Source organism: Medicago sativa, chromosome 6 (genome assembly GCF_051527215.1).
Source record: "Medicago sativa cultivar Bolivia chromosome 6, Bolivia_mono, whole genome shotgun sequence".
NCBI lineage: Eukaryota > Viridiplantae > Streptophyta > Magnoliopsida > Fabales > Fabaceae > Medicago > Medicago sativa.
The window spans coordinates 64,546,944-64,567,167 of record NC_140754.1 but is presented as its reverse complement, the minus strand read 5'-3'; the positions used below and the strand labels follow the sequence as shown (position 1 = coordinate 64,567,167).

At 39.7% G+C, this 20,224-nt stretch overlaps 1 protein-coding gene across 2 annotated transcripts in view; it reads left to right on the top strand.

Annotated features, from left to right (window-relative positions):
* Positions 1 to 20,224, top strand: part of LOC146916297 (uncharacterized) — a 46,104-nt gene that overhangs the window by 11,737 nt on the left and 14,143 nt on the right. The gene's annotated exons all lie outside the window — the stretch shown is intronic.

The window sequence follows — 20,224 nt, the reverse complement described above, 5'->3', positions numbered from 1 at the left end:
ATAGAATTCAATGCTTTTTTGAATTCAATACTTTGCAGCTAGAGGAATTAAAATGAATGATATAAAAAAATGATTTGATCCTTGCATCTTCAAAGACTTTTTTGACACTTGCTATTAGGGGTTAACAATAATATAGGTGACAGGCTTAATATAGAATTCAATAGCATACTATATATACTTAAGTACGGGGGTAAAAAAAGAAGGAACATACACTAGAAATACAGCATGAATAGAACAAAAAGTAAGATATTGGTGATGGTATGTGTCATGCCCCAAATTTTGACCAAAAATCCATGCATTCATACACCGACACGCGTCGTTTGACTCAGATTGATCTCTGATTTTTCAGTAAAAAATTCGGCAGAGAGGTATTTTAAAATACCTCATATTTGGTTCCGAGTCGGGCCCTCTTCTCTCAATTTTCATTTTTAGTTTCCATCTTTTATTTAGATTCTTTTTAGTTAATTAACATTAAATTCATTTTTAAATTCTTTACTTCATTTTGTTTTTTATTTTAGTCCTTATTTTTATTATTATTATTTATTATTAGCATTATTATTTATTATTATTATTATTATTATTATTATTATTATTATTATTATTATTATTTATTTATTTTTAAGTCCAAAATTCTGTCCAAAAAATATCAAGCCAGCTCCACACAGCCTGTCTTTGTCCCCTTCATCCCACACAAGGCCATTTTCTGTTGCTGTTTTAACAGGCACTTTGTCTCAATTCAAGTTCTATAAATACAACTCCTGCATACAGCCAAAAGGAAGGAATTTGGATCCAAACAGCACACAAAAATTTACACGCATAAACCTGCATAACACACAAAATTTTCCAGCACAGCACAATACAACAATTTCGACAGCCACAAAAGAAAAGCTGCAGAACAGCCAATTCATTCGAACCGGTCCATAACAACCAAACGTAACACAACACGAAACCAGCATCAACATCACCGTATTCAATCACCATCAAAATCTGTTTCGAACCTTAACAAAACCGCTGCACAAATCCATCCTCAAACTGTCAAAAATCCGACAAAAGGTAGTTTCATAGATCTAGGGCTTTGGGTATTGTTTCTAGTGATTCTGAGTCAAGAATCGGACAGAGGAGGGAAAAAGAGTTGAGAAGAGCAAAAAAAAACAAGAAAGGGTTTGAATAGTGACGCCGCCGTCTATGACGACCGGCCGCCGTGTCGGACCTCCTCCGACCACCCCTGTTCTGCCGGAAAACTCATCGGTGAAGATGAGTGAAAGAAGAGAGAGATGAGAGAGTCTCTCTCTAGAAATATGAAGAGAGAGAAGTGAAATGAAAAAATGACTAAAAAAAACCGTTCCTCCCATATATATAGTATTAAACCGAACCGGTTCAGCCTTTGAACCGGCCTGAACCGGTTCCCCCCAGGCCCATGCGCCTCTGTCCTCTTAAGGGCCCAGCATGCATTTTTATTTTCTACACCCCCCATACTACTGCATGCACCCCCTTCTTCTTTATTTTCTATTCTATTTTATTTTCCACGTCTTTCATGCATTTTTTTTATTTCCTTTGCACCTTTATTTTGTTTCGCATCACATTTTATTATTCACTACTATCATATGCATATTTGAATTTTGTCATTAAATACGCACCTCAATCCAGAGTACTCTGGTCCTAAATTAACTGTTTAATATTATATTATTCTCCAGAACAATCTGGTCCTTGTTAATTAAATTAATCCAGAGTGCTCTGGTCCTAATTAACTGTTAATATTATATTTTTGTTTAAATTTAATTATTCTCCAAAACGATCTGGTCCTTGTTTAATTAAATTAATCCAGAGTGCTCTGGTCCTAAATCAACTGTTAATATTATATTTCTGCTTATATAATTTTCATATCATTATTCAAAATAACAAAAACATTACAAATAACAAAAATCACAAAAAAATATTTTCATAAACAAACCTTGATCCTAGATCAAGCGATCGTCTTTTTATTTTATTTTCTTAAATCAAACATCAATCAATGTAATGCTACTTTGAGTGATTTTGCTTTCAATATAAAGAACACAAACCAATTCCAATTTGCTATTTGGCTTTTCATTTTAAAACCTTTTCAAAAACTATTAAAAAAAACATAAAACCAATCAAACGTCAATTTCTACCCCGAACTACAAGGTTTTGATCCTTCACGGGTACGTAGGCAAGGGACACGCGTCCTTCCAAATCAATAAAAAACGTAGATAAATTAGGTCTCTATTTTCTTTCATCATTGCAAATTCCATTTTTTAAAGCAAGCAAGTTTATAGCACACTAATTAAATGAAATCAAGAGGTTCTCGTAGAGTACTACGAATATTTAGGGTGCTTAACACCTTCCCTAAATATAACCAACCCCCGAACCCTTAATCCCTAAAAAATGTGGTATTTGAACCTTTTTCCACTTTCTTTTGAAAAGAATTAAATGTTCAGTCGTGAAACCAAAAGTGGGTCAAACGCCAATCAAACGGCTTTTGACCGTCCGAAAAATGACGCGACAGAAATGGCGACTTCACTGGGGATTAAAAGTAAGAGGGTTAAGCCTAACTTGGCTTTATTTAAAATTTGTGCGATAAACTTGCTAAAATTTTTATGAAAATTACGTGTATATTTGTTCTCTTTTCTTCTTTATCATTTCTTAAATATGAGTGGTGAGATAAGTCCTAACCCGGGCTTGAGAGAAATATAAGATAGGAGTGGTAAACTCATAGTGTCATACCAAGGGTATACTCGTGTCTTGACACATGTGAGATAACCACACTTAGCGGAGGAGCTTGAAGTGATATATGTCGGCGTGTGTTTTCACGTTTAGACTTTATTACTCTTAAGTTTCCGTTGAACGCTAAGGACCTTTAGTAACCCTTAACCCATCTTGGATTTTTAGGACGTAGTGCGGTGGCTAACCGGGTGTTTTCTCGGAATTAGTTGACACGCGATACTACACTCAAACGAGACTTTCCTACGAACGTTGTTGGACCGGGTGTTTTCTCGGTATCCGATAAAATTCAGAGGGGGTTGAACTTTGGGAACTTGGTAGAACCCTTGTTACAAGTGCAAATTAAACCATAGTCCTTACCAAATGGCGTTGTTATCCTTGGCTCCAACATATGGACTTAAACCTCACCACGTTTTCACTGTGTGTGTAGCATAATCATGCATACATGCATAAAAAAAAAATTTCTCATCAAAACATCGAATGATTTGGATAAATTTTTGTAAACATCAGAGATATTCCACCTTGTAAAGATGAACACCAAGAAATACAAACTTTAAAATCTTAACTAAGCTTTTGGCTTTTATTAAGAACTTCTTCCTTGGTTTCGTTCTTACCTTTTGAAAATAGAACCGTTTGCAATATCTTTACAAATTTTCAAATGAAATCATGTTTATTTGCGATGTTTACAATTCACCTTGACAAATCATTCGATAACAAAAATTGTTGTACATTTTTTGCATAAGCATTTCATAAGTCATGTGCACTTCATAGTTTCAAATTCAAGTCTCACACAATTTTCTCTTTGTTATACCCTAATTTTGGACCTAAAAATACCAACTCAATTCTTCTTATCTTGCATTTCAAGTCATTTGATATGTCTCTGATCAATTGCATCTTTCTCTGCATTTTATTTCAATGTTATTTGAAAAATTCACATGTAAGGGCATTTTAGTCATTTCCTATGTCAAAATCTCTTTTAATCCTTAAAAATTTGTTTGAGTCCTTTCAAATAGTTTGAATAAGTCTTCATTTCAATTCTATGTCAAAATCCATTTTAAAATTGCATTTGAAGTCATTTTGAGTCAGTTTTGCCCCCAGGGGCATTTTAGTCTTTTCAAGTGTCAAAACCCTGTTTAAATTCTTAAAATTGTCTCTGAGTCTTTTAATTTTGTTTGTATAAGTCTTTGCTTTAATTTCCTGTTAAAAATCCATTTTAAAATTTCATCTGAGTCATTTTTAGTCGTTTTAGTCCCTAGGGGCGTTTTGGTCATTTCACATAATATTTCTGTTTCATTTTAATCTGCTTTGTTGTTTTTAATCGTCTCGCTTTACGTTAATTTTCAATTTACTTTTTCAATTCAATTTTAGTTTTAATTTTCATTTTGGTCCTCGTACGTTTGTTATTTGCATTTTAATCCTTTTTAAGTTTGTTAGAGTCAAAGTCAAGGTTTGTTACAAGTCAAGTGCCACGTGGCATCACATCATTAGTCCAAGCATTCCCACATCACCTATAAATAGGTCAAAGTCATGGTCAAGGTTCATTAACAAAATCATTTCACAAAAAACTCCACAAAAATCACAAAAATTCATAATTTATTTTCTCTCTTTTTTTCTCCTCTAACAACTTTCTCTCTCCTCTAACTAACTTCCACCATAACCAAAAGCTTCAACAACCTCCATAACCACCACATCTCCACCATAACCACCTTCAACCACCACCTTCAACCACCACCTTCAACCTCCACAAATTCATCACCAATTCACAAATTAATCCCAAAAACGATCAACAACACTCAAATTCACACCCAAACGTTTCATATCAACAATCAGTCATCAAATCAGCAAGAGAGCTTCAATTCCAATGTAAATCAATAGCAGTGAAAGCTTCAATTCCAACGAAAATCAATCTCAGTGGACCTTCACCAAACCAGTCCTCAACAATTCATCAAGAAACCGCAAAGATTCGATAACGTCGCAATCGTAACGCGCAAGCTCAAGGGAATGAGGCCGTGAAGGAAGTGCTGCAATCGAATGTGAAAACAGAAGAAAATAAGTCGTACAAAGTTCGAGTCGAACTGATCAGAAGCGTGAAGAAACAAACGGAACCAGATGGAGTGAAAAGAAGCAGCGGCAGATCGGAAACCGAGGAGAATAGAAAGAGGTGTTTGTCCAGATCGAGTTTTTACTGAAGTTTTTCGTATCAAGTTCTTCGATTCTCCGATTCAGCTCAGATATTGGTGAAGTCTCACATGAGAAATTGCTTTCATTGGTTGTTGATGCGATTGCGTGATTCAAGTGGTAACGTGAATAACAAAGATGCAGGCTATGTTGAAAATCAACAACAGCACATTGCCGATGCAATTGATTTGCTCCCTAGGCTTGCCGCTGGAATTGATTTGATCAGTAGGAGCATGATACTACAACTACAATTGGATGGAAGTCCTATAATGCCCTTATGGGAGAACTTGCTTCTCTTGAAACATGGAACATTGAAACTCTACCAAAGAATAATCCAGATGAAGAGTGAAGCCGCTAAGATTATGCTAGTGGTACCAAACTTGGTGGATCCACCTTCAATTCCCAAGGGCCTGGGCCTTATTCTTGCTCTTTGCTGCATTTTTGCTATCCGCACGCTACTTCTTGCCAGGTAGACCCGTGTTTGCCTCAAAATTGCTTGATAAAAATTCTAAAGCTTTTCTAGTTGTTTTTCTTGATATTTTTGTTAATTCTTGATGTGTTTTACATGTTAAAATTGCTTAGAAAAATATAGGTGAAAATATTGATTGCTTGTTTAGTTTAGTGTTAACTTTGGTAAAATCTTGGAAAAACTTTCAAAAATTGCATGAACATCCTCGTGGCCGATATTGATACATGAGACTTGATTCTTGTGTTTTCTTCTTGCATGTTAAAAAATGACAAGAGTTTATGTAGAATTCTCTTGTGATTTTGTATCACTTCTTGCCAATTTTTGTGAAGTCTTTGTATGTTTTTGATACCAATATTTTGCCACATTGCGTTAATACTTAATATGCAAATGTGTAATGTGTTTACCTCTGAAAATTGTGTTTGTTTGGCTATTTTGAAAGTGCAAATTGTGAATTTCTTGTTTCATAAGTAATGTGTATTGTTACCATGAGAAATAATGTGTAAAATGGATTCAAAGATGCACTATAGGTCTTGGCACATATTTGTCCTTATGATTCTCATGATGTGGCTGAAATGAACCGTTTGAAAATGACCATTGATATGAGAATTTTAAGTCTTAAATTTGCTTTGATGTTATGGTAATTCTTCAAGTCCATTTTCCCATTTTTTGGCTAAAGTTTTTGTTACTTTTTGGTTAAGTTTTGCTCATTTTGTTATGCAATTTCTACTTGCTTTATTTTCCATATTATATCTTGTATTGCTAATCTTTTTGTTTCATGTTTCTTAAAGCATCCTATCCTCCATTTCCACTTTGTTTCTTGCTCTTTAATTTTCATGCAAAGTTAGAATGTAAAAGCCTAGGAATTCTTGTACTTTACTTTTATGCCATTTTTTAATTCTTGCAAGACCATAGAATGTATCTAGGGCATGATGTAATAAGGACAATGGACTCTAATGATGTACACCGACACAAGCACCGACACATGCACACACATCACTATATAGTTAGAATATGCATGTTTAGATGTATGTTTAGGATTGTATGTTTAGATGTATGTTTAGGCTTTATACTTAGGAAAAATCATTTTCCCAAAAAAAACATGAATAAATTTCACTCAAACCATTTTCCAAATAAACCTTGGGATCCAAAATCCCATTGAATGTTCCTTTTCATTTTCTTAATCAAATTTCAATGAAAATTAATCATACTTTGACTACATTTTGCAATTCACTAATCCAACCCCACTTTTTACAATCTCATGCCCTTGAGGCCTCTTTCTATTCTTCAAAATCCAATTTTCAAACTTAAAATCAACCAACGAAAACAAAAACATTCTTCTCCCTCCAATTCTTCACTTAGCAAATTTTAGGTGTAAATAACATTTTCAAATAGCATTTAAAAATAAAGCGCGCGCGTAGAAATTAAAGACGGTTCCTATAGGTTACTATAGTCGTTATGGGTGCCTAACACCTTCCCGTAGCGAAAACAACTCCCGGACCTCGATTCTCAAGGGTTTTGCTTACTTTTTCCCTTCCCAAGAAAAAATAAGATATCACCGGTTTAAAAGGTTCAAACGTAATCAATGTTTGACACCCGAAAACCAAGATAAAACAGCTGGCGACTTCACTGGGGACATTCGAGAGTTACGCCTAGTCTTTATTTCCACGCTTGCGCTTGTATTTTTACTTGCTTCTTTTACTTGCTTTCCTATGTGAATAAATGTTTAATTTCTTGCAAACGTGTGGGGTGAGAATATCAAAAGTCCTGCACCCGGGCTGAGTGAACTTAGGATTTAGGAGGGATATAATCGACAATTCATTCCGGGGGTTGCCTCGTGTTTTGGATTATGCGATCAATCCCACATAGCTGAGGCATTTTGGGGGTGATGTTGTCGGCGCGAGTTGTCGCGTTTAGGCACTTTGCTTCTAATTGTTCTATGACGCTATGAACCGTAGATAACCAAACCCATCCATGGCCATTTTCTAGGACGTAGTGCGGAGGCTAAACCGAGTGTCGTCTCGAGTTTTAGTCGTCACGCGATACTACACTCAAGTTAGACCTTCCACGTATAATCATGGAGCGAGAGTTGTCTCGTGACACCATGAGATACGTCGGAGAGGTTGCAACTTGGGAACCTTCTTAGAACCCGGTTACTATTATCCTAAAGCCCTAGCTTCACCGGACGCCGTGTCCACCCATGACTCCTCGACTTTGAACTTCAAACCCACCATGTTTTCTCCGAACTTGAACATAATCATGCATACATGCATACATGCATAAACTTTTTGTCATGCATTGTTATCGAAGGGCTTAGACAAGTTGAATTTGTAAACATTGTAGGCATGAAGATGACTAAGTCCTACAAGTTCAAGGAAGTGGATTTGGCAAGTTTGAGGGATTTGGCACTCAAGATTGAGGATCCGACTGGTTTCCGACGCCGTTACGGGGCTTTACTTCCTATTCTCCAGACTAGTGTGGATGAGAAGCTTGTGCACACTCTAGTGCAATTCTATGATCCAGGGTATCGGTGCTTTACTTTCCCAGACTTTCAGTTGGTGCCTACTCTAGAGGCTTATTCTTCCTTGATGGGCTTATCTATTGCTAAGGGGGTACCCTTCTCGGGACCTGAAAATCCTCTTCCTCCATTGGTTATTGCTAAAGATCTCTATCTCAAGACCACCGATGTCTCCAAGAATCTTGTCACTAAGGCACACATCCGAGGGTTCACTTCAGAGTATCTTCTTGGGAAGGCCAACCTCAATACCACTTGTCAGGACACTCTCGAGGCTATTCTTGCACTTCTCATCTATGGGCTTATTCTCTTTCCGAATCTTGATGGCTTCGTGGACATGAATGCTATTATGATCTTCCACTCCAAGAATCCGGTTCCTACTTTGCTAGCTGACACATACCATGCTATCCACGATCGTTCCGCCAAAGGTCGTGGATATATTCTTTGTTGTGTGCCTCTCCTCTATAGGTGGTTTATTTCGCACCTTCTGCAGTCTTTCCACGACAATTCGAGGAATTGGTCTATTTCACAGAGGATTATGGCTCTCACTCCTAATGAAGTGGTTTGGCTCACTCCCGCTTCTAGGGTCAAGGAAATCATCTTTGGTGGTGGGAAGTTTCTTAATGTACCTCTTCTTGGTACCCGGGGTGGAATCAACTACAACCCGGAGCTTGCTTTGCGACAATTTGGTTTCCCGATGAAAGATAAACCCATCAATCTTGCTACAACTCCTTACTTCTTTCACTACTCCAATGCTCCCACAGGCATAAGAGAGGATTTCATGGAAGCTTGGACTAAGCTTCGGAAGAAAGAGGTGAAGCATATGGGCGTAAGGTCCGGTATCGCTCATGAGGCCTATACACAGTGGGTGATAAACCGAGCTGAGGAGGCTGGTACGCCTTACCCCTCTATGAGATATGTGTCTGCATCTGTCCCTACCATGCCTTTGCCTCTACTCCCACCTACCCAGGAGATGTATCAGGAGCATCTAGCTATGGAGAGTCGGGAGAAGCATCAGTGGAGGGCTAGATACTATGAGGCTGAGAACCTGATCATGACTTTGGATGGAAAGGGTGAGCAGCAGACTCATGAGGTCTTGACGCTGAAGAAAGAGTTAGCTAAGGCTAAGAGAGAGATTGAGGAGAAAGATAGACTGCTTATGAGGGACTCCAAGAGAGCTAGGGGGGCCCGTGACTTCTATGCACGATACTGCAGCTATGAGTCCGACTCTGAGGACGATGATTCCACTTCCTATGCTTGAGGATTGCCATTTTCTGTTGTTATTTCCATTTGTTCATGTTGAAATTGTCTTGTAAAACCGTATGTTGGTTGTGTGTTTCCCGTTTATGTTAATTGTTGTTTAGTAATGTTTACAAGTTTATAATTTGTCTAAAACCCTTCGATAACCTAAAAAGAGTTTTTTTTTGCATATGCATTAACACATTTCATGCATCATATGCATTCATTGGCTACAAAAAACTTCTCTCGTGCTCATTGCCTCCTGGTTTTGTCCGCCGCAGTCTGAAAAGTGGCTCGTGTTCGCAAAGTCTACCAACCAGATAGAATTCATCAGACAAGTTTTCACAAGAGAAGGATTATGGCTAACTTTGAAGAAGAGAATGCTCTGCTCCGGGCCGAATTGGCTGCTATGAAAGAAGATCTGGCTAAGGCTCATGACGCTATGTCCACCATGATGGCTGCACAGGAACAACCAGCCACTTCTATTCCAGTTACTGCTGAGGTGATTCCCTCTATCCCGCTATCTACTGTGGCTACTGATGCTCGTTTTGTTATGCCCAACGGCCGTCCTTATGGACTCCCACCATTATATTCTCCTAATACTGCTGCTGGTGTCTCTGGTTTTGCTGGTCAAGGACAGATTCCTGTGTCTACTGCTATGCCTCAGGTAACCACTGTTGTTACCGACCCTATTGTACACACTGTGCAACAGGTGATTGATGTTGATACTCCGCGTGGACAAGATCCCGCAATGGAAGCTATGAAGAAACAGTTGAGGGAGTTGGCTGGAGAACTCCGTGAGGTCAAGGCTAGCCGGGGAAACAATGGTGCTCCTACTAAAGCTCGTGATCTATGCTTGGTATCCCGATTTGAGGTTCCTAAGAAATTCAAAGAGCCAGAATTTGACAAGTACAATGGGACTTCTTGCCCACATAACCATGTTATCCGGTATGTCAGAAAGATGGCTAACTATGCCGACAATGACGCACTGATGATCCACTGCTTTCAGAGTAGCTTGACAGATGATGCAGCAGATTGGTACACTAGTCTGAGCAAAGATAACATCCATACCTTTGAGGAACTCGCTGCCGCTTTCGAAGGTCAATATGAATTCAATACCCGCCTAAGGCCAAACAGGGACTCTCTTAAAGCCTTGTCTCAGAAATCAGATGAAACATTCCGTGAATACGCCCAAAGGTGGAAGGGGGCAGCTGCCCGTGTTTCTCCTCGACTTGATGAGGAAGAGTTGACACAGACATTCCTGAAGACTCTGAAGAAGGAATACAAGGAGAGAATGATAGTCTCTGCCCCAAACAACTTCTCTGATATGGTTACAATGGGCACTCGATTAGAGGAGGCCGTCCGAGATGGTATTATTGTCCTTGAGAAAGGTGAATCATCAAACAGTGCACCAAAGAAGTACGGTAACGGTCATCACAAGAGGAAAGAATCTGATGTAGGGATGGTGTCTGGTAACCCGTCTGCAGCAGCCATGCAACTACCTTTGCCCTATCAATACATGCAATACTCTCAACATCCTTTCTTCCCACCATTCTATCAGCAATATCCTCTACCACCGGGTCAACCACCAATGCCCGTCAATGCTATCCCTCAGCAAGTGCAACAACAGCCTCCTGCTCAACAGCAACGGCAACAACAACAGGGTCCCCGACCCAAACCTTCTTTTCCAACAATACCGATGCTTTATGGTGAGCTGCTCCCAACTCTACTTGCTAAGGGGCACTGTGTCACCAGACCAGGCAAGCCTCCGCCTAATCCATTACCTCCGAGGTTCCGTCAGGACTTAACATGTGAATTTCATCAGGGTGCTCAAGGCCATGATATCGAAGGTTGCTTTGCTCTGAAATATATTGTGAAAGATTTGATAGAAAAAGGACGTTTGACTTTTGAGAATAGCGTTCCTCATGTCCTTGACAATCCACTTCCAAACCATGCTGCTGTCAACATGATTGAGGCCTTTGAAAGGGTTCCTGTCCCTCAAGAGGATCCCATGTTGGATGTCCGCAATGTCGTTACTCCCTTGGTGCCATTACATGTCAAACTTTGCCAGGCTTCTCTGTTCAAACATGATCATGATTCTTGTTCAGAATGTCTGCAGAATTCTATGGGCTGTTGTGTGGTGCAAAATGATATTCAGAGTCTGATGGATGACAAACATTTGATCGTCAGTGATGTATGTGTGATTGTGCCAGTGTTCCATGATTCTCCTGTTGAAAGTGCAAAGAATGTTGAGCCTTTGGTGATCAGGCTACCTGGTCCGGTGTCTTATACCTCTACCAAAGCAATTCCCTACAAATACAATGCAACCATGGTTGAAAATGGGGTGGAAGTGCCTCTGGTATCTCCAGCTACAGTTGATAATGTTGCTAGTGAAGTTACAGCTCTCAGAAGTGGGAAAGTCCGTCCACCCTTGTTTCAAAGGCAGGTGGTCACACCTATTGCTACGGTAACTCCACCGGTTGCTCCTCCTGTTGACAAAAACACCGGCCCAGCAGGACAATCCATTGAAGAGTCCAATCTGGACGAAATCCTGAGGCTTATCAAGAAAAGTGACTATAAGATTGTTGACCAGCTGCTACAAACTCCTTCAAAGATATCCATCCTGTCTCTGCTCATGAGCTCTGAGGCTCATAGGAAAGTGTTAATGAAGATACTCGAGCAAGCTTATGTTGACCACGAGGTCTCTGTGGATCAGTTTGATGGGATAGTGAGTAATATTACTGCCTGCAACAACTTGGGGTTCGGTGACGATGAGCTCCCCGAAGCAGGGAAACGCCACAACTTGGCTCTACATATTTCAGTACATTGTGGGTCTGATATGATATCCAACGTATTGGTAGACACTGGATCATCTCTGAATGTAATGCCCGAATCCACGCTAAGGCAATTGAGCCATCATGGAATTTCTCTGAGGGGTAGCAGTTATCTGGTTAAAGCTTTTGATGGATCCCGCAAAGATGTTCTCGGGGAAGGGGACTTGCCCATTACCATTGGTCCTGAGACCTTTCAAATTACTTTCCAAGTCATGGATATCCACGCCTCTTACAGCTGTCTCCTCGGAAGACCATGGATCCATGACGCGGGAGCAGTCACATCCACTTTGCATCAGAAGCTCAAGTTCATGAGAAACGGTAAGGTTGTCACCGTATATGGTGAGGAGGCATTTCTGGTTAGCCAAATATCATCGTTCTCTTGTGTTGAAGCAGGGTCCGCAGAAGGGACGTCATTCCAAGGCTTGACTGTTGAGGGTGCAGAGCCCCGGAGGGCTGGCGCTAGCATGGCCTCACTGAAAGACGCCCAGAAGGCTGTTCAAGCAGGACAAGCTGCTGGTTGGGGCAAGGTGATCCAGATCTTGGAAAACAAGCGTAAAGAAGGCCTTGGATTCTCCCCAACATCTGCTGTTTCAAAGGGAACCTTTTACAGTGCTGGGTTCATCAATGCTATTACTGAAGATGCTGCTGAAGGAAGCCACGTGCCTGCACTTGTTATACCAGGAGGCACTGTGAGAAATTGGGAAGCCATTGATGTTCCTTTAGTCATGCATGCTTCCATGTAATGTGTTTTGTTGCTCATGTTTCTTGTTTTCAAAATAACAATCCTTTTGCTCTGCCCAAGGCGAAAGTGATATCTTTATAAGGGCGTGTTTGTTTTGGCATTGCCGTTAATCAATAAAAAGTTGTCGTCTTTCCCACGACTCTTTGTTTTTTACTTTTTTAGTGCCTTTTTTCTTGGAAATAATGGTAATGCCAGAAAAAGCCAAAACATCTGTATTTTTCTTATTAATTTCAAAAATCTGCATAGAAAACATTTTTCTAAAAATCATCCCAATCATATTATGCAGATTGAACCATAATAAACCCGTTGAACACAGTGACCCTATGGTTCTTCCAAATTTTGAATTCCCTGTATATGAAGCTGAAGATGAGGATGATGATTATGAAGAGATACCGTACGAGATCACTCGACTGCTTGAGCAAGAAAGAAGAGCCATTCAGCCTCACCAGGAAGAAATTGAGCTTATCAACCTGGGTACTGAGGAAAACAAGCGAGAGATCAAGATCGGTGCTGCACTTGAGCCAGAAGTGAAAAGGAAGATTATTCAGCTTCTCCATGATTATCCAGATGTCTTTGCATGGTCCTATGAAGATATGCCGGGTCTAGATCCCAAGATTGTGGAACATCGGATACCGACAAGACCTGAATGTCCTCCTGTCAAACAGAAATTGAGAAGGTCTCGTCCAGACATGGCTCTTAAGATCAAGGCTGAGGTACAGAAGCAAATTGATGCGGGTTTCCTCATGACAGCTGAATACCCTGAGTGGATTGCCAACATCGTACCAGTACCAAAGAAAGATGGGAAAGTTCGAATGTGTGTTGATTACAGAGATCTGAATAAAGCCAGTCCAAAAGATAACTTCCCATTGCCTCATATTGATGTTCTTGTTGACAGTACTGCTCAATCCAAAGTATTCTCTTTTATGGATGGCTTCTCTGGCTATAACCAAATACGAATGTCTCCTGAAGATAGAGAAAAGACGTCCTTCATCACTCCATGGGGAACGTTCTGTTACAAAGTGATACTGTTTGGCTTGATAAATGCCGGTGCTACCTATCAAAGGGGTATGACCACTCTGTTTCATGATATGATTCACAAAGAGATTGAAGTATATGTTGATGACATGATTGTGAAGTCAAGTGATGAAGAACAGCATGTTGTGTATTTGAAAAAGATGTTTGAAAGATTGAGAAAGTACAAGCTGCGATTGAATCCTAACAAGTGCACATTTGGTGTAAGATCTGGAAAGTTGCTAGGCTTCATTGTCAGCCAAAGGGGCATTGAAGTTGATCCTGACAAAGTCCGAGCCATCAGAGAAATGCCGGCCCCTCAAACTGAGAAGCAAGTCAGAGGTTTCCTCGGACGTCTGAATTACATTTCAAGATTCATATCTCACATGACTACTACTTGTGGTCCAATTTTCAAATTGCTCAGAAAGAATCAGCCTGTTGTATGGAATGATGAATGTCAGGAAGCTTTTGATAGCATTAAAGAATACCTGTTGGAACCACCTATCCTTGTCCCACCAGTGGAAGGAAGGCCTTTGATTATGTATCTGTCAGTGTTAGATGATTCAGTGGGATGTGTTCTCGGTCAGCAAGATGAGACTGGTAAGAAAGAGCATGCTATCTACTATCTGAGCAAGAAGTTCACCGACTGTGAGACTCGGTACACAATGCTTGAAAAAACTTGTTGTGCTTTAGCTTGGGCTGCCAAACGCCTGCGTCATTACATGGTGAATCATACAACTTGGTTGATATCCCGAATGGATTCAATCAAGTACATCTTTGAAAAACCTGCTGTTACTGGAAAGATTGCGCGTTGGCAAATGCTGTTGTCTGAATATGATATTGTGTACAAAGCTCAGAAAGCAATCAAAGGAAGTGTCCTTGCTGAGCATCTTGCTTGTCAACCTCTTGATAATTACCAGCCGATTAAGTTTGACTTCCCTGATGAAGAGGTCATGTATCTGAAAGCAAAAGACTGTGAAGAACCACTGATCAATGAAGGGCCAGACCCCAATAGCAAATGGGGATTGGTGTTTGATGGTGCTGTTAATGCTTACGGTAAAGGAATTGGGGCCATCATTGTAACTCCGCAGGGGCACCACATTCCTTTCACCGCTCGAATAACTTTCGAATGCACAAACAACATAGCTGAATATGAAGCATGCATCTTGGGCATTGAAGAAGCCCTCGATCTGAGAATTAAGCACCTTGACATCTATGGAGATTCTGCACTTGTTATTAATCAGATAAAGGGCGAATGGGAGACTCATCATGAGAAGCTAATCCCATACCGTGACTATGCAAGACGTCTGTTGACATACTTTACCAAAGTTGAGCTGCACCATATCCCTCGGGATGAAAATCAGATGGCTGACGCGCTTGCTACTTTGTCTTCTATGTTTCGTGTCAATCACTGGAATGACGTGCCTGTGATAAAAGTGCAACGGCTTGATAGACCCGCTCATGTGTTTACCATTGAAAATATGCCAAATCAAGCTGATAAAGATGTGAATGATAAAAAGCCTTGGTATCACAACATCAAACAATTCTTGCAGAATCGTGAATATCCACCTGGTGCTTCCAACAGGGATAAAAAGACCTTGAGACGATGGGCTAGCAGATTCCTTCTGGACGGAGAAATCCTATACAAGAGGAATTACGACATGGTCTTGTTGAGATGTGTTGACAAACAAGAAGCTGAGAAACTGATGCATGATGTACATGATGGTACTTTTGGGACCCATGCTTCGGGTCATACCATGTCAAGGAAATTGTTAAGAGCCGGCTATTACTGGATAACCATGGAGCGTGATTGCCACAAACATGCCAAGAGATGCCACAAATGTCAAATTTATGCTGACAAGATTCATGTGCCTCCACACACTCTCAATGTTATCTCTTCCCCATGGCCTTTCTCTATGTGGGGCATTGACATGATCGGAAGAATTGAACCAAAAGCTTCCAATGGACATCGTTTCATTCTAGTGGCAATTGATTACTTCACCAAGTGGGTTGAAGCTGCTTCCTATGCAAATGTGACCAAGCAAGTGGTTGTCAAGTTTATCAAGAATAACATCATCTGTCGATATGGTGTTCCCAACAAAATCATCACTGACAATGGTTCCAATCTGAACAATAGTATGATGCAAGCTTTATGTGAAGAACTCAAAATTGAACATCACAACTCTTCTCCTTACAGACCTCAGATGAATGGTGCAGTTGAGGCCGCTAACAAGAACATCAAGAAGATTGTTCAGAAGATGGTCACTACTTACAAAGACTGGCATGAAATGCTACCTTTTGCCTTGCATGGTTATCGTACTACAGTGCGCAGTTCAACCGGGGCAACTCCTTTCTCTCTTGTATATGGTATGGAAGCAGTTCTCCCTCTGGAAGTGGAGATTCCATCTCTTCGAGTAATCATGGAAGCAAAATTAACTGAGGCTGAATGGTGTCAAAGTCGGTACGATCAATTGAATCTGATTGAAGAGAAACGTATGGATGCCATGACTCATGGACAGTTGTATCAAGTGCGAATGAAGAATGCTTTTGACAAGAAAGTCCGACCTCGAGAATTCAAGGAAGGCGAACTTGTATTGAAAAGAAGGATAAGTCAGCAACCCGACCCAAGGGGCAAGTGGACACCTAACTATGAAGGTCCTTATGTTGTCAAGAAGGCTTTCTCTGGTGGTGCTTTGATTCTTACACACATGGATGGTGTTGAACTCCCAAATCCTGTCAATGCCGATATAGTCAAGAAATACTTTGTCTAGAAAGAAAAGAACAGCGTGGTAGGTCGAAAACCCGAAAGGGCGGCCTAGGCAAAAATGCGCTTCCCGGTGGATCGAAAACCCGAAAGGGCGATCCAGGCAAAAATTAGGGACAAAAAAAAATGAATATGAAAGAGCTCGCTGAGATTGTACGCAACTCAGGCAAGAATGAGCGCCTCGATGAGCCGAAAACCCGAAAGGGCGGTTCATGCAAAAATGAGGTTGATAAAAGACAAGTAACTATATCTGGCAAATCACCATCACCCCTTGGGGCATCTACAACTGTCAATGATCGTCTTCATCAGAGACTTCTGTACTTGTGGGTTCAAAATTTCTATGAAATGTAGCGGTCATCGTGTTCAATGTATCACCAACCAATAAAATTACCATTTTCCAAGCTTTGTAAATCCGTGAAGTCATGCCTTTGGCTGACTCTCACTCTCCTACATCAATTTGAGCCTGTGCTATTGTTTGAAATTCTATTTTTCTTTCTACTTTCAATGCTATATACAAAACACTTCCTTTCTATTTGATAATGACAATGTCTGAAACAAACATCTTTTGAAAACTAAACAATCGTTTTTATGTCTATTTTGAAAGCAAACCTGAGCAATAGGGTACATTTCAATGAAACATGCATGAATGAATGAATGTCAATGTCTATTTCAATACATATTACAAGCAGGTTACTCCCAGGATGATCTGTGGTCAATGGCAAGAATGAAAAAACAGAATGAAAATGAAAAAATGGAAAAATGAAAATAAAAAGCTCGCTAAGTTGAAAACCCGAAAGGGCGGCTTAGGCAAAAATGAGCACCCCGCTGATTGACAACCTATGAAGGCAATTCAGGCAAAAATGGGGCAATGAAAAGAATCTTTACTCCCCGGTGAATCGAAAACCCGAAAGGGCGGTTCAGGCAAAAATGGGGTTTGAAAATGAAAAATGAAAGAATGAAATATTGAAGAAGCATTGACCACAGATGCGAACATCCAATGTTTACCCAGCACTGACACGCCTAGCAACGGCGACCTGTATCCAAGGACTTTCCAAGGGTCCCTCCTCTACAAGTTTTATTGCCCTCAGCCATGGTCTTGATACGTCCCTCAAACGACGGTCTCTCCAAAGAGGTTTTCCCCTGTGAATATGTTGCAGCACGAGCCACTATGTGCCCAATCTTCCAATGTCTTGTCTGCCTTTGTGAAATTTCTCTGCCAAATTACCAACCAATCATGCATTCCAAGCATTCATACACCCATAATCATGCATCTTATGTGCTCATACATCCAATAATCTTGCTATACCATGCATACATGTTGCATGTCCAACTGTCAACTGTCAAATTCAGTCTCAATTTCAATTCCAATTCCAACTGTCAAATCCAATTCAATGTCAAACTGTCAAATTCGAAGCAATTTCCAATCTCCCATGTCAATTCCAATCTCAATTTCAATGTCAAACTGTCAAATTCAACTCAATTTCAAACCATGTCAAATGTCAAATTCGAAGCAATCTCAACTTCAATGACAATGTCAATATTGACGTCCAATGACAACGTCAATGTCAACCTCCAATTCCAATGTTGACATCCAATGACAATGTCAATGTCAATCTCCAATTCCAATATTGACATCCAATGACAATGTCAATGTCAATCTCCAATTCCAATGTTGACATCCAATGACAATGTCAATGTCAATCTCCAATTCCAATATTGACATCCAATGACAATGTCAATGTCAATCTCCAATTCCAATGTTGACATCCAATGACAACGTCAATGTCAATCTCCAATTCCAATGTTGACATCCAATGACAATGTCAATGTCAATCTCCAATTCCAACGTTGATGTCAATGTCAATCTCCATTTCCAATGTTGACATCCAATGACAATGTCAATGTCAATCTCCAATTCCAATTCCAATGCCAATCTCCAATTCCAATTCCAATGCCAATTTCCAATTCCAATGTCAATTTCAATGTCAATTTCCGATTTCAATCCAATCCCAGTGTCAAAATTCCAATTTCAATCCAATTCCAATGCCAATCCAATTCCAAGTTCCAATGTCTATGTCTATGTCTCTGTCCAATCTCAACTTTCAATCTCAACTTTCAATGTCAATTTTCAACTCAAATCAATGTCAATTTACTCTCAATTTACTCTTGGGCCAACAAAAATGGTCATGTCTATTTCCAAATCAAGTCAATAACAATTTACCCTCAATTGGTATCTTGTTAAGCCAGACTTTCAATTGATATCTTGTTACTGGTCAAGTGCCAGGTTCGATCCAAAAAAGAACCACTTGTACCTACTTGTATACCTATGCTTCCGGACAAACGGCAAGTTCGATAGAACAATTTGTACCCAGCTTATGCTTTGTCATTGGTCAAACGGCAAGTTCGATTTGAAGAACAGTTTGTACCCAGCTCATACTCTGTTATCAGTCAGACGGCAAGTTCAAATCTGAAGAACAGTTTGTACCCAGCTTATGCTTTGTTATCGGTCAAACGACGAGTTCGTTCTAAGAGAACAGTCTGCACTCTCCCACATGACGTGGTGATAATCCAACAAGCAAGTTCGATCCAAAGAAACAGCTTGTATCAACCCTTTTTGTCTATGCCTTCGGCCAAACAGCCAGTTCAATCCAAAAGAACAGTTTGTGTCTGCCTATCTGTTTGTATCTTCAACCAAGTGTCAAGTTCGATCCAAAGAACAACTCGTATCTGCCTATATGTCTATGTTTTCGGTCAAGTGCCAAGTTCGATCCCGAGAGCAGCTTGCACCTATCTCTTGTTTTGTATTCCTTGGTCAAGTGGCTAGTTCGACCCAAAGAACAACTTGTACCCTATTTTCTATTCCCAGGTTTGTCTACCCTGTCAATATCTACCTGAATCCCCAGTGACATGACAGGTTCCATAGACTCCAGTTGTTTGTCTTGCATTCATAATCAAAGTATTGCATAACATTCATGTTTTTGAAAATCTGAAAACGTATTTTTATGTCCAAAAGCAGTGCAAATGTTAATATTTAAGTATCTTCGTCCCGTCAACTCTAAGACTTCGTCTCTTGACTCTCCGGACAAAGAAACTTAAATAGGGGCAGCTGTTATACCCTAATTTTGGACCTAAAAATACCAACTCAATTCTTCTTATCTTGCATTTCAAGTCATTTGATATGTCTCTGATCAATTGCATCTTTCTCTGCATTTTATTTCAATGTTATTTGAAAAATTCACATGTAAGGGCATTTTAGTCATTTCCTATGTCAAAATCTCTTTTAATCCTTAAAAATTTGTTTGAGTCCTTTCAAATAGTTTGAATAAGTCTTCATTTCAATTCTATGTCAAAATCCATTTTAAAATTGCATTTGAAGTCATTTTGAGTCAGTTTTGCCCCCAGGGGCATTTTAGTCTTTTCAAGTGTCAAAACCCTGTTTAAATTCTTAAAATTGTCTCTGAGTCTTTTAATTTTGTTTGTATAAGTCTTTGCTTTAATTTCCTGTTAAAAATCCATTTTAAAATTTCATCTGAGTCATTTTTAGTCGTTTTAGTCCCTAGGGGCGTTTTGGTCATTTCACATAATATTTCTGTTTCATTTTAATCTGCTTTGTTGTTTTTAATCGTCTCGCTTTACGTTAATTTTCAATTTACTTTTTCAATTCAATTTTAGTTTTAATTTTCATTTTGGTCCTCGTACGTTTGTTATTTGCATTTTAATCCTTTTTAAGTTTGTT